Source organism: Rattus norvegicus, chromosome 6, assembly GCF_021556685.1.
Source record: "Rattus norvegicus strain SHRSP/BbbUtx chromosome 6, alternate assembly SHRSP_T2T, whole genome shotgun sequence".
NCBI classification, from domain to species: Eukaryota; Metazoa; Chordata; class Mammalia; order Rodentia; family Muridae; genus Rattus; species Rattus norvegicus.
In genome coordinates, this window is record NC_141539.1 from 62852699 (window position 1) to 62865911 (window position 13213).

A 13213-nucleotide genomic window follows, 5' to 3' on the forward strand; every position below is an offset into this window, starting at 1 on the left:
AGTACAATTATTACCATTCTACAATTTATAAAGCATATGATATTCTCAACACCCAGTCCATCACTATATCAGTTAAACAGAACATTTAGTTATCCATTCCAACTTAATGGAAGGCTTAAAATCTATATTATATATTGGCAACTATCTGATAACTATCCAATAAAATACGTATATTCAGAGTTATACAGCCTGATAGGCTATGAGACTATAATCAGTCTTCAACCCCATCAGAAATCTGAGAATGACCAAATGTCTATACACATAGGAAGCCTAACACGGCTTCTAGAACTGAGAGGTTGTAGAGACAAATCTCCACTAGCACAGTCCCCTGTTAGCAACACATGAGCGCAAGTCTTCAGTCTTCTGGCCCAAAATCAACTGACGGACTCTTAAAATGCAGATTTTGAAGGGCTGATCACCCTGTCTTGGCAGAGTTTATCAGTCAACTATTCCGCATAATTTGTCCTTTTCTGGACAGTATTAGTCTGCAGATGAAGCAGGCAGTTTTGTCCAGTTGCTGTCTAGCCACAAAGTATTGCCTCACCTGGAGGTAGAGATGTTCAAATTCTTTGTTAAATCCACTGAAGGGGAACCGTGAGGAGCAGATACGTCTCAACAAAAGATAAATAACTTTAAATCTCAAATTGTGTGGATTTCTGACGTTTTTGGAAAACATCAACCTGTATAAGATAATCTGTACTGTTGTCTTTATATCTTAATAATATCTTGAAAGTACTCTCACAAAGTCAGCAATAAGTTTTCTATTTGGCCCTTAACTCACATGTGTAATCAACTCAGAAGTTTGTAATGACATCAATAGAAGGACTGGCTCTCAACCTTGTACTTTTAAACTTTTTGACAAATAAATTCTATACCTAAACAAAGATATGATTTAAGCTTAGTTACCAAATGAGATTATGACTGTACAATTCAATATAGCTAATTCCTCCCTGTTAAATTACAACTAATTTTAAATTCCTCATAAAAGCAACTTCAGAATAACCACTTTCAGCCCCCCAAAGTCCAGGGAATTGGGGCGACGACTCCTCCATAACTTCTTCAAGCTGTACTTGGGCATTGAGATATCCTTGGGGGTAGGGGGTAGGAAGAATGACACAAATGCTGTAGCTAATGTGTCCTGACTGGACCCAGCTGAAAGTCCTTGAGACCAGGATTCCAAGTAGGCACACTCTGTAAAATACAACTCTCAAGACAAAAGTTTAGAATCGAGATATCTTTTTGTTTGATTCTCCTGAATAAATTTTTCAGGTGGTCTACCTCTATCAAATCTGCTCAGTATGACTCTGTGAGGTTTCCAGAGCCTAATCACACTTTTTAAAAGCACAAAGACAAAATCTTTCTCCCAAAATACTGTGTTCCTTAGTCTGAAACCAGAAAAGTTTTTATCTTGCACTCTCTCCCAGAGTTATAATATAACCATAAAACTCAAAGTCACACCCATCATGAAGACTAAACAATTTTTTTAAAAAGGAAGTAAGCTAAACAATGAGCCTGATAGGCTTTTGTACTCTGTGATATCAGGAAATTAACCCAAAATTCCCGTGGAGCCCACATTAAGATAATCCGAGCTTCCTGTTGTGGTAAATATCAAAAGTAACCACAAACCCTTGCTAGCCAGCATAAATGAGCCATATGGCCTTTAGCAGGGTAATTCATAAAACAAACGAAATACTTTCTATCAATTCCAATATCAATAAGCAACATATCAAACCAGGACTTTTGCCCAAAATACCTCAATTTGTTAAGTTCCCTACCCGGAGCCACAGATTTTTATTTAACCTTAATAACTTCTATAATATATGGCTGCATTCACTCTCCCTGGTGTTACAGACATTTATCACAACTCTCTACTTGGAGTTAGTGACCAATTTTTCCCTAAGTTCCGAACCATAGATGAAAATCCCCACATGATTCGGGTAATCTCTTTACTCTCCTTAAAACAAACTTAAACACCTTCTATCAATTCTAAAACCAATAAGCAACTTAAAACTCAAGACTTTAGCCCAAAATATATCCATCTGTTAAGCTCTCTACCTGGAGCCACAGATTTTTCTTTAACCTTAATAACTTCTATAATATATGTCTGCATTCACTCTCCCTGGTGATACAGACATTCATCACAACTCTCTACTTGGAGGTAGTGACTAATTTTTCCCTATCTAAGTTCTGAACTGTGGATGAAAATCCCCACCTGATTCAGGTAATCTCTTAACTCTCTTCTTTTTAAAATCAAACTTAATCACCTTTTAATAATACCTGTAATTAAGAAGTAGCTTGTCTAACTAGGATTTCAACCCAAAATTCCCGTGGAGCCCACGTTAAAAAGACTATGAGTATCCTGAAAGACTTTCTAAACAACTTTCTTTAAAAAGCAGCTTTTAATCTCTAACTCTCTGAGCTGCCATTACTTATCACACAGCAGGGGACCTACAGCCTGCCAGCCCAGGTAGCTTCCTTGAATTCCCGCCCTTAAGATATCACATGACGTAACATGGTGCCGGCCTCCTCTTAGAAAATAAAAACTTTCTCTCAACTCTTAGGATTACTAGTGGATTCTTGTCCATCACATTGGTTCGCCATCTGTTGTTGTAAAAATATAAAAAAATAAACACTGGTATTGTCTTTTACCTCACTAGCTCTGGCACCTCAGTGCCCCAAGATACCTGCTAGATATCTTGGCGGAAACACATCCCAATTCCTTGGCGGCCCAGTGTCTCTTGCCGCCACACACTTTCCTACACTCAAACTGTCACATAAAAGAACACACAACACAATAATCTTAGATCCAATTGATAAGATATAATTGCCCACTTAAACATACAAAGCCGGGCACCATCCATCCTTTAGGAACATTGATAACAACCTGTAAATACACAGGAGAATCTTACGTCACCTGCCATATTGTCCTGTCACGGCTTCTCTCCTTCTCCTCTCTCTTCCTTCTGTCTCTTAAAACATAATTTTAACCATTGCAATATTCACACTGCTATTGTCTTGCTCTTCATCTGCTCCAAATTTTCTGTGGAATTGAAACCAGGGATTCTTCTTCACTTTTTAATGAAAATGTATCCTTAATATACATTGGATTAATGGCTAATACTGGCTCAAATACAGAACTTCCAATATTTATTGTCTAAACCAATTTAGACAACCCCAGAAAATAAAATGACAGGGGTCTGGGTCCCCTAGCCCATAAACCTAACCATTCACTTGAATCTTCATCAAAGAATTGGCTTAAAGCAATACTCTGAATCAGAATGTTTCTAAACTTTCATGTACTGCTAACTGAGATAGCATTGTGTGCATTGTGAAACTAAGATAGTGTAGGGATTTTTTGTTTGTTTGTTTGTTTGTTTTATGCCTATTGTTCCTTATATTTTTGTGCTACTTATGTTTCTACCTCTTTAGCCTAGAAAATCCTACTTGTATATTTAACATTGTGATGGTTTGAATGAGAACGACTGCTGTAGAGCTCAGATATTTGAATGCTTCCTTATCAGAGTGGGGCTATTCGAAAGAATTAAGAGGTGTGGCCCTTTTGGAGGTCACACTGGAGGTGGGCTGAAGGCTCTAGAAAGCCCAAGGCAGGACCAGTGTCATTCTTTCTTTCTGCTACCAGTAGATGTGTGTGTAGAACTCTCAGCTACCTCTCCAGTATCATGTCTGCCTGTGTGTTGCCGTACTCACCACTGTCATGACAATGGACTAAATCTCTGAAACTGTAAGGAAGTCCCAATTAAGTGCTTTCCTTTACAGTCTTGCCATGGTCATGGTATCTCTTCACAACAATAGAACACTAACTAAGACAAACACCTAAGAGGCGAAAGCATTTCAGATGGTCTGCCTCTTCTGCAGACACACACAAGCTGATTTTGGATATGTAATCACTGGACTCTCTCTTACAGAGATTCAGATGATTTTGGGGTATGAATAATATTGAAAAAAAATGTTTCATGTTGTTTTACTCTATTGAGAAGGCTGGCTCTGGAGTTGGAATTTGATCTGTCTGGTCCTGACCCCATCATGTTTGTTTAAAAGTTTGCTTTAAAGTCTCTCTCCTATGTCAGGCTGGACACCTGTGACAATTTGAAGGAGAGAAAAACAGAACAGCCTGGAAAAAGACACTGTTCCTGAGAACAACTAAGAAGTAAATTATTTCCCATAGAGGTTATAAATGGCAAGTTACTTAACTCTTCATTCTCCCATTTTTCCCCGGGTTTTGTTTACTATTCAGTGAGTGTTATTTTAAAAGGACTGTAAAATTAAAATCCATAATAAGAAGGGGTTAATAGTTAAAAGTCTATATATAGATTATCTTAATCTGCTATAATAGACTATGTATTTAACTTGCAGTCAACTGATGCTTAGGAAAAGTGTATATACCTAATGGCCTCCCCTCAAACTGCCACAGGGCTTGATTGATGACCTAACCAACATGTGGCTTGATGCCATCTTGGCTTGTGACCTCATCAGGATAGATATGTGATACATGACTTCATCATCATCTTAAGGTGATCTTGTGGTATCCTTCTACTTACCATTATATTTCCTTTTTCAGATGAAGGAGGCAACACTAGGCTTCCAAGATGGTTTCTCTTAAGACTGGGTCATATGAAACAAAACAAAACAAAACAAAACACTGTGATATTTTTACTACCTTTGTTAAGCATTGAATAGTGAAAGAAACTGAGTCATAAAAAAATGGCATTTTGTAAAAGTACAATAAAAGACCAGTCTCTCCTTGTGGACTTCACTTATAGCTTAAAGTTTATTTTAATGCTAAAGGATCTTTAAATAAAAAATTATAAATTTTTAAGACTCAAAATTTACAGGGACAAAATTATAAAATCCCAGTCTTATAAAATAGCTACATACTTATAATTATAAACTGTTAACTATAATTAAGATATAAAAGTTAATGATCAGCCATGCTAAGTACAAACGTTATTTATTTATAGAGAAAAACATGGAGAGAGACCAACTTTTATCTCCTATCATTTAGATTTTTATTGTTTCCCATCAGATAATATTCTGTAAATATTATCAAAGTAAAACTTGAAAGTCAGTCAAGAAAACCTTTAAAGTAAACTTAAAGTATATTTAATGTAAAATAATAATCAAAATCAGATATGTAAGAAATTCGTTATAAAAGATGGCGTGCTTAAGTAAAATGGGTTTACAGTATTCTTACATTGCAGGAAATCTTTAGGCTCAGGTAGTTCCTTTAGTTGGAGCACAAGTTCTATTGGATGGAGCACCATCCCACAAGAGCAACTTGTGTGCTAGCTTCATTACAGGACAGGGGTGCATGGGAAATAAGACCCTGCCAGAAATTTGTGACTCCCACCTCTGGCTGCACAGGCCAAATCCAAAAGAAAAATAAACAAAAAAAAAATGAAACAGAAAGAAACCTCCTCCTTAGCCAAAGACAAATTACTCATTGTGCCTCACATGACAGAGGGGTGAATTCTGTTGCCTAGTGGAGGATCTTGAAGTCAATACCTATATCCTAGATGTCTCAAACCGAAAGACAAATAGCAATTACTCTGCCCTTATTGTGTCTCGAGAAGATGCTCTGAGCAGGGAACCTTAGACCTAAGCCTGCCACTGACAGTATGGGAACTATATGTTAGTTTGATTTGTCTTGCCGTTTACCTTGTCATTTAATTCTTCCTCTTAGCAAAAACTAATTTCAAGGTTTATACCCTAACCACCTATGTTTTCTCATTAATGGAGAATGTCAGATACTTTGCCATTAAACTCAAAGCTTTGGAAAGTTATTTAGAATATCCAAGTAGTGTCTTTGATATCTATAGAGTCAACAGAATGCTCTTAAGTAGCATTCCAAGTACCCAGATTCTTCAAGAAGGAATGAGTTAAATAAAGGAGCTTACCCTCCAACCTGGGCTCACCTGTGCTGCATTGAGACTGCAACCTAGTTTCTACCCTGACAGACAGCTTCAGGCCCAGGGCCTGCACTCTTACCTTGAAGCCTACAATGAGGATACAGCTTTTGGTAGTTATATTGGTAGATGTTTTCTAAGAAAATCTAAAAGTCAATATTTGCTGCAGCTTATTTAATCTAGCTATCTTGCTTTATAAATTATGCCCCTGAACAATCAGTTATTTTTAATATATCAATGTTCAGAAATATGTATAGGGGGTCAGTATATGATGCTCTGGAGACAAAAGGAGTACAGAGCTGGCTTTCTCCTCCCATGTTAATTCCAGTCCTATAACGTGTAAATCACTTGTTACAGGTGTGACACGACTAACTGCTTTCATTTTTCATCTGTGGCTTGAATGTATGGAATGAAAATGTAGAGAATTTTTAAAAGCTTCCATCAATAAGGCTAATTTTAGAAAATTTTATAAAATGAATCATTTGCACTTGACAAGGCAATTAGTCTCTGAAAGTATACTTTTTAAATTAGAAAGGGAAAATCATTTCTTTTCAAGAAATATAATTGTCCCTTTCTGTGGTCTCATACTTACTATATAATCTTGGAATATATATAACAATTTGATGTTAACAAAAATAATGTGTTAAGAGATGTTTTCAAACACTAAATATAGTCATTTAAAGTACTAGTCCCAGTTCTTAAAAATTTTACCTTATTAAATTGTTTCTAACCAATAGTTGTATTTTACTTGAAATTCATTGGATAATTACTGATATTGCTAATATTTTAAACAAATATACAAAGTTTATATATGTGGTGGTGGTCTGAATAGGAATGGCCCCATATTTGAATTATTTGAAGTATTTGGATGCTTAGTCCACAGGGAGTGGCGTTATTAGGAGATGTGGCCTTGTTGGATTAGGTGTGGCCTTGTAGGAAGAAGTGGGTCACTGTAGGGGTGGGCTTTGAACCCTTAAAATCTCAAGCCCAGGCTTCATAGCTCACTATTACTGCCTACTGCTTTCAGATGTGGGTGTAGAATTCTCAGCTACCTCTCTAGCACTTTGTCTGTTGCCTACATGCCACCATGATTTCCACCATGACAATAATGATCTAAACCTCTGAAACTGTAAGCTAGGCCCAATGAAATGTTTTCTTTTAAAAGAGTTGCTGTGGTCATGGTGGTTTTAACAGAAATAGAAACCCTAACTAAGACACTCTGTGAAACGAGAGAATATCACTTAGACTTCTGTTCAGAGTCATACATTGAACTTTAATTGACTGCTTTTTTCCTTTTTTCTTTTCTTTTATTGGATATTTTCTTTGTCTACATTTAAAATGTTATCCCTTTCCCCATTTCCCCTCCAGAAACCCCCTTCCCATACCCTACTCCTTGCCTCCACCCACTTTGTCCCGCCTCCCTGCCCTGGCATTCCCCTACACCGAGGCATTGAGCTTTCATAGGACCAAAGGCCTCTCCTCTCGTTAATGCCTGACAAGGCCCATCCTCTGCTACATATGATGCTTGAACCATGGGTTGCTCCATGTATATACTCTTTAGTTGGTTGTTTAGTCTCTAGGAGCTCTGGGGTATCTGGTTGGGCTGTTCTTCCTATGGGGTTGCAAACGCCCTCAATTACCTCAGTCCTTTCTCTAACTCCTCCATTGGGGAACTTCAATCTCAGTCCAGTAGTTGACTGCGAGCATCCACCTCTGAATTTGTTAGCCTCTGGCACAGCCTATCAAGAGACAGCTATATCAGGCTCCTGTCAGCAAGCACTTCTTAGCTTCATCAATATTATGTAGTTTTGGTGGCTGTATATATATATGGGCTGTATGTCCATGTGGGGCAGGCTCAGAATGGCCATTCCTTCAGTCTCTGCCCCAAACTTGGTCTCCATATTTCCTCCTATGAGTATTTTTGTTCCCCTTTCTAATAAGTACTGAAGCATCTACACATTGGTCTTCCTTCTTCTTGAGCTTCATATCATCTGTGAAATGTGTCTTGGTTATTCTGAGCTTTTGGGCTTATCAGTGAATGCATACCATGTGTGCTTTTTGTGATTGGGTTACCTCACTCAGGATGATATTTTCCAGTTCCATCCATTTGCCTATGAATTTCATGAAGTCATTGTTTTTAGCAGCTGAGTATTACTCCGCTGTATAAATATACCACATTTTCTGTATCCATTCCTCTGTTGAAGGGCATCTGGGTTCTTTCCAGATTCTGACTATTATAAATAAGGCTGCTATGAACATAGTGGAGCATGTGTCTTTTTTATATGTTGGAGCATCTTTTGGGTATATGCCCAGGAGGTATAGCTGGGTCCTCAGGTAGTACTATGTCCAATTTTCTGAAGAACTACCAGACTGATTTCCAGAGTGGTTGTATCAGCTTGCAATCTCACTAACAAAGGAGGAGTGTTCCTCTTTCTCCACATCCTCGCCAGTATCTGCCGTCACCTGAGATTTTGATCTTAACCATTCGGACTGGTGTAAGGTGGAATCTTGGGGTTGTTTTGATTTGTATTTCCCTGATGACTAAGGATGTTGAACATTTCTTTAAGTGCTTCTCAGCCATTCAATATTCCACAGCTGAGAATTCTTTGTTTAGCTCTGTACCCCATTTTTAATAGGATTATTTGATTCTCTGAAGTCTAACTTCTTGAGTTCTTTGTATATATTGGATAATAGCCCTCTATCAGATGTAGGATTTGTAAATATTCCCAATCTGTTTTTTGCCATTTTGTCCTATTGACATTGTTCTTTGTCTTACAGAAGCTTTGCAATTTTTTGAGGTCCCATTTGTTGACTCTTGATCTTAAAGCATAAGCCATTGGTAATTGACTGCTTTTACAAATCTTCCTGGTGTTTGTTTCTTATGCAGAAGACTAATGTAACAAACAGCCAATTACAGTTACCTTGTCCTTCTACAGAACACATGGATGAGCATTAAGTCACGTTAATCCTGATGTAAAACTTTCCCTCACATAACTTTCCCACTTAACGCTTCCAACAAAAGAAGTTGTACAGTCATTACCTCCTGACTTATGCTCTGGATCTTTGAAAAGTGTTGTTTTATCACGGCTCCTTGGAGTGCCTGTTTTTTAAAATTTATTTGTTCCTTAGTCTTATTTTACAGTCCATACTTGATCCCCTTCCCAGTCCATATCCCACACACTCCCCATCTCCAAGAGGATGTCCCCATCCCCTACCCCACTCCCTGGGTCCTCAAGTCTCCTGAGGGTTAGATGCATATTCTATGACTGAACCCAGACCTTGCAGTCCTCTACTGTATATGTGTTGGGGGCCTCATATCAGCTGGTGGATGCTGCCTGGTTGATGACTCAGAGTCTGAGAAATCATGGGGGTCCAGATTAAGAGAGACTGCTGGTCCTCCTATGGGGTCAACCTCCTCAGCTTCTTCCAGCTTTTCCCCAATTCAATCACAGGGGCCAGCAGCTTCTGTCCATTTGTTAGGTGTAAATATCTGCATCTGACTGTTTTAGCTGCTTGTTAGGCCTTTCAGTGGGCAGTTCTAACAGGCCCTTGTTTGTAAGCACACCATAGCACAGTAAAAATGTCATGCCTTGGGGCCTCCACCTGAGCTAGATCCCAAATTGGGCCTGTCACTGGTCCTCCTTTTCCTCAGGTTCTTCTCCATTTTCGTCCCTGTAGTTCTTTCAGACAGGAACAATTCTGGGTCATAGTTTTTGACTGTATATCGCTTCTCGGCCTTTTGGCTAAGATCAAGTGTAGTTTTTGACTGTATGGCAACCCATCCCTCGTCTATTGGAGGTAGACTCTTCAAGTTCCCTCTCCCCACTGGAGGGCATTTCATCTAAGGTCCCTTGGAGGCCCTCTTATGAGGAACTCATCACCTGTCTGTCATGAAGCAATTACTGAGAGTGTTCTTCCTTTGGTGCTCTGTAGCTCCCTGCTACTTCTGCTGGTTTATTTTGGCACAACAGCCCTGGCAATGAGACAAGTCACTGTCACCCTGAATCAACTCTATGTCCACTTTCTCTCACTGACCTACTCTGTTTCTCCTGTCTCTGATCCTCCCCTTCCCTTAACCTTCTCTGAAAAATCTCTTAGTTCTACTGTGTAATCAAATCATCTGCCTACAACCCTCTGGTTACTTTTCAAGTCTCTTCAGGAATACCAGACAGCAAACACCTGATCCATCACAGCCAATCAAGTTAGGATTCTCCCTTGTTACAAGCCCTGTTCAATGGACCCAGAGCCACCCTCACTGATAACAATCAAAACCAAAAAAAACAACAACAAAAAACCTCTTCAGCAGAAAATAGTTATAATAACCCTGCCCTGAAATTTTGTATTCCTCTGAGTTGCCTGCTGAAAGACTATACTTTCCAGCTTCCTTTGCAGTCTATGGAAATAATTTTTACCCCTGTAAGGGGCCACATCCCACCCTCTGTGGGCATTTTGGCCATTGGCAAGACAAAGATGACCCTGCATTGTGAATAAACACAGTCCCATCTAAAGTTAGACCAAGCCTTTCTTTCTTTCTCCCATCTGTCTTTCTACAGATGCTTTAAATAATCTAACAGTCTCTAGAGTTTGTAAGAGTTTCAATATTGTCCCAAAATCCAAAGTATCTTCTGAGACTAAAGTCAATGATTTAACTGTGACACCCATAAAATTAAAAAAATAAATTATATACTTCCAACATATTCCAGAATATAATTCCCATTCTAAAAGGAGGAATAGGAACATAGTGAGGAAAGGCTGGACCAAAACAAGACCAAAGACCAAAAACACAAGTACAAAATTCTGTAACACCATGTTCAGTGTCTGAGAGTTTGTTCCAATGGGCTTATATGCTCTACCCTGTCAGCTTTGTTCCTGCAGCACGCATACCTACATCTCTCAGGCTTCTACTGTCCATATGCATCTGTCCTGGGCAGACGTCTCACGACTCTGGAATCTCCAAGATCTTGGAGTCTCCCCAGCAATTCATGTTTCATGGTCTCACACTGTGGCCTCTCAGGGTCTTCTCGATCCTCTTCTCTCTCTTTTACCTATCAGGTAAATCCAGAGGGTTGGGGGAGGCAGATAATCTTAAGAAAAAGTGATGTACCTAAATGTACCAGACAGATATTGGGAAATACCCCTGTATTAATCAGGGCATCATTGTTAAGAATGGAGCCTAGATGTCTAGATATGTCCCTTGGGGACTTCATTTTGACATCCTTTTCAAGGTACAAAATTGTATCCTAAAGAGAAACTATTTATATAGACAGCATGCCACACCTGAAAAACCTCCCTTATGAAAATTGAGCGCTATTCTAAAGAAATACTACTTGTATATCTGATATGACTCTGTGATGATAGATCTGAGTCACCTCATTGCAAAAATATGTTTCCCATGACACATATTCTTTTTCTGGAATACCATTTACATAATATCAACACTGACACGAACTTGGACATTCGTTCCTCCCATTTCTCCAATGACTGTCTTCCTTGCTGTAGATAACTACAACATGCAGCAAGCGTAAATGCTTCCCTTCCCTTTCTTCTGGGTCTTCAAAGAATCAGCTGGTCTCCATTTCATGTTCAACCTTTGAGAAACAGACTTAATTGTCTGTCGTTCATATTGGGAAGCATTTCAAACCTCGCCTTCTGTTTTTAAATGACTTTAAGTTCATATCTTTTATATATCCACTTTCAATTGAAAATGAATGCCCTATAGAGAATAAATTCATGGATTTAGGAAACATTATATCTCACCAAGATTTAGAAATCTAGATTTAAATCAAGATTTAAAATCCTAGTAATTCAAGTTTTCTTTATTCTGTTTTAACAATGATTATTCTCTATATTTGTCTTTTAAACGTCCCAAATAACTGTTAGACAATTCAGTCTTTTAGAAAAATCTTTACTAAAGATGAATGTACTCCGCATTCTATTAGTTTGCAGAAATATGCGAGTATATGTTTTCCTTAAGGAGTAACAAGTCAAATTTCACATAAATGATTTTTTTCTAATTTTGTTATCTGATATTTCCTCCACAAGGATGCCAACTCTCAGGCCTGTCCTGGGACATACCACAGAATGCCAGTAGAGGGTAGCATTGGGGCTGTAGAGCTGTGAACCAGAATAGCTGAAGCACCCCAGGCAGCCATACTTCCATCACCTAGACTCACACTTCCTAGGTACTTTTATCAGAGTGACATTATCACAGCTAATATAGCTGATAAGCATGGGAAGGTATCTCTTACATTGTAACTATTGAAATGTCTAAGATATTTGGCAACTCATCTTTATTAACTAAAATGAGATATTAAATTAAAAATTGTAATGAAGAGGACAAAGTATATTACTCTGATAGGACTGAGGAATCTGAAGATAAATAGACACAGATTAGACTCATCTGATCAATGAAATCCAATTGCATTGTTCTACCAGAATTGTGATAAATGAAATGACATTTGTGGAACATGTGTAGTATGTGAAAGTGATTTATAGATAAAGATACAACAGGACATTCTTCTGCCTTACTAATATTGGACTTCTATTTAGTTTTTCAAGCTTGGTGTAAAACCTACCAAAGAGAACCATCAAACTGTCCTCTGAAAGGTGAGTTGATTATTAAGGACTTATAATCTTCCAATTCCCCCAGATAACTCAGCATCTCTCATCCCTCTGAGCACTGTGTCAGCTGAAGACCTTGGCCTTTGCCACTCTCTAAGTGTAAGACCACAGATTGTCAGGGAACTAATGTCATGAAATGAGGGCTGTGAAATTTACTTCCCATCTATAACAATAAAATGGCACTTAATACAAATTTTATAACTTCCAAGACCACTGTAAGACTTCAATACTTAAAACACAGTGGTCAGGTCAAGGATCACAATCTCAGGTAGAAGTTTGCAAACAAGGGAACTGAACTCTGAGCATCAGTGTTTCCTGTTGCTACGTTTACACAATGGCCGAATCTTCAGCAGCTAAAAAAGTATGACAATAAATGTGTTTCAAGTGTAAACATGAGTCACGCATGGTTAACATGTGCCCCCTTCTCTGCAGTCTATGTTATGCTCCATATAGGTGCAGTTCTCACACTCCTGTTTCTCTATTCAACATGCAACAGGAGCTGGGGGGGTGGAGGGGAGAAAAAGCGAAATTTTCCATCTTCTCGAATACCTTTTATTCCAGCATAATGACGACATCTAGTTACTTGATGTGCAGGTAATATGCTGGAATTGTTAAAGAATTAAGGATTCCTATTGGTAAGCATTTGTCATGGGAATATAATCAGAGCT

At 38.4% G+C, this 13213-nt stretch overlaps 1 pseudogene; it reads left to right on the forward strand.

The window, feature by feature from the left end:
- The first annotated feature begins 9647 nt into the window (after positions 1–9647).
- On the forward strand, positions 9648–9809 carry LOC120093490 (U2 spliceosomal RNA; annotated as a pseudogene).
- The last annotated feature ends 3404 nt before the right edge of the window (positions 9810–13213 follow it).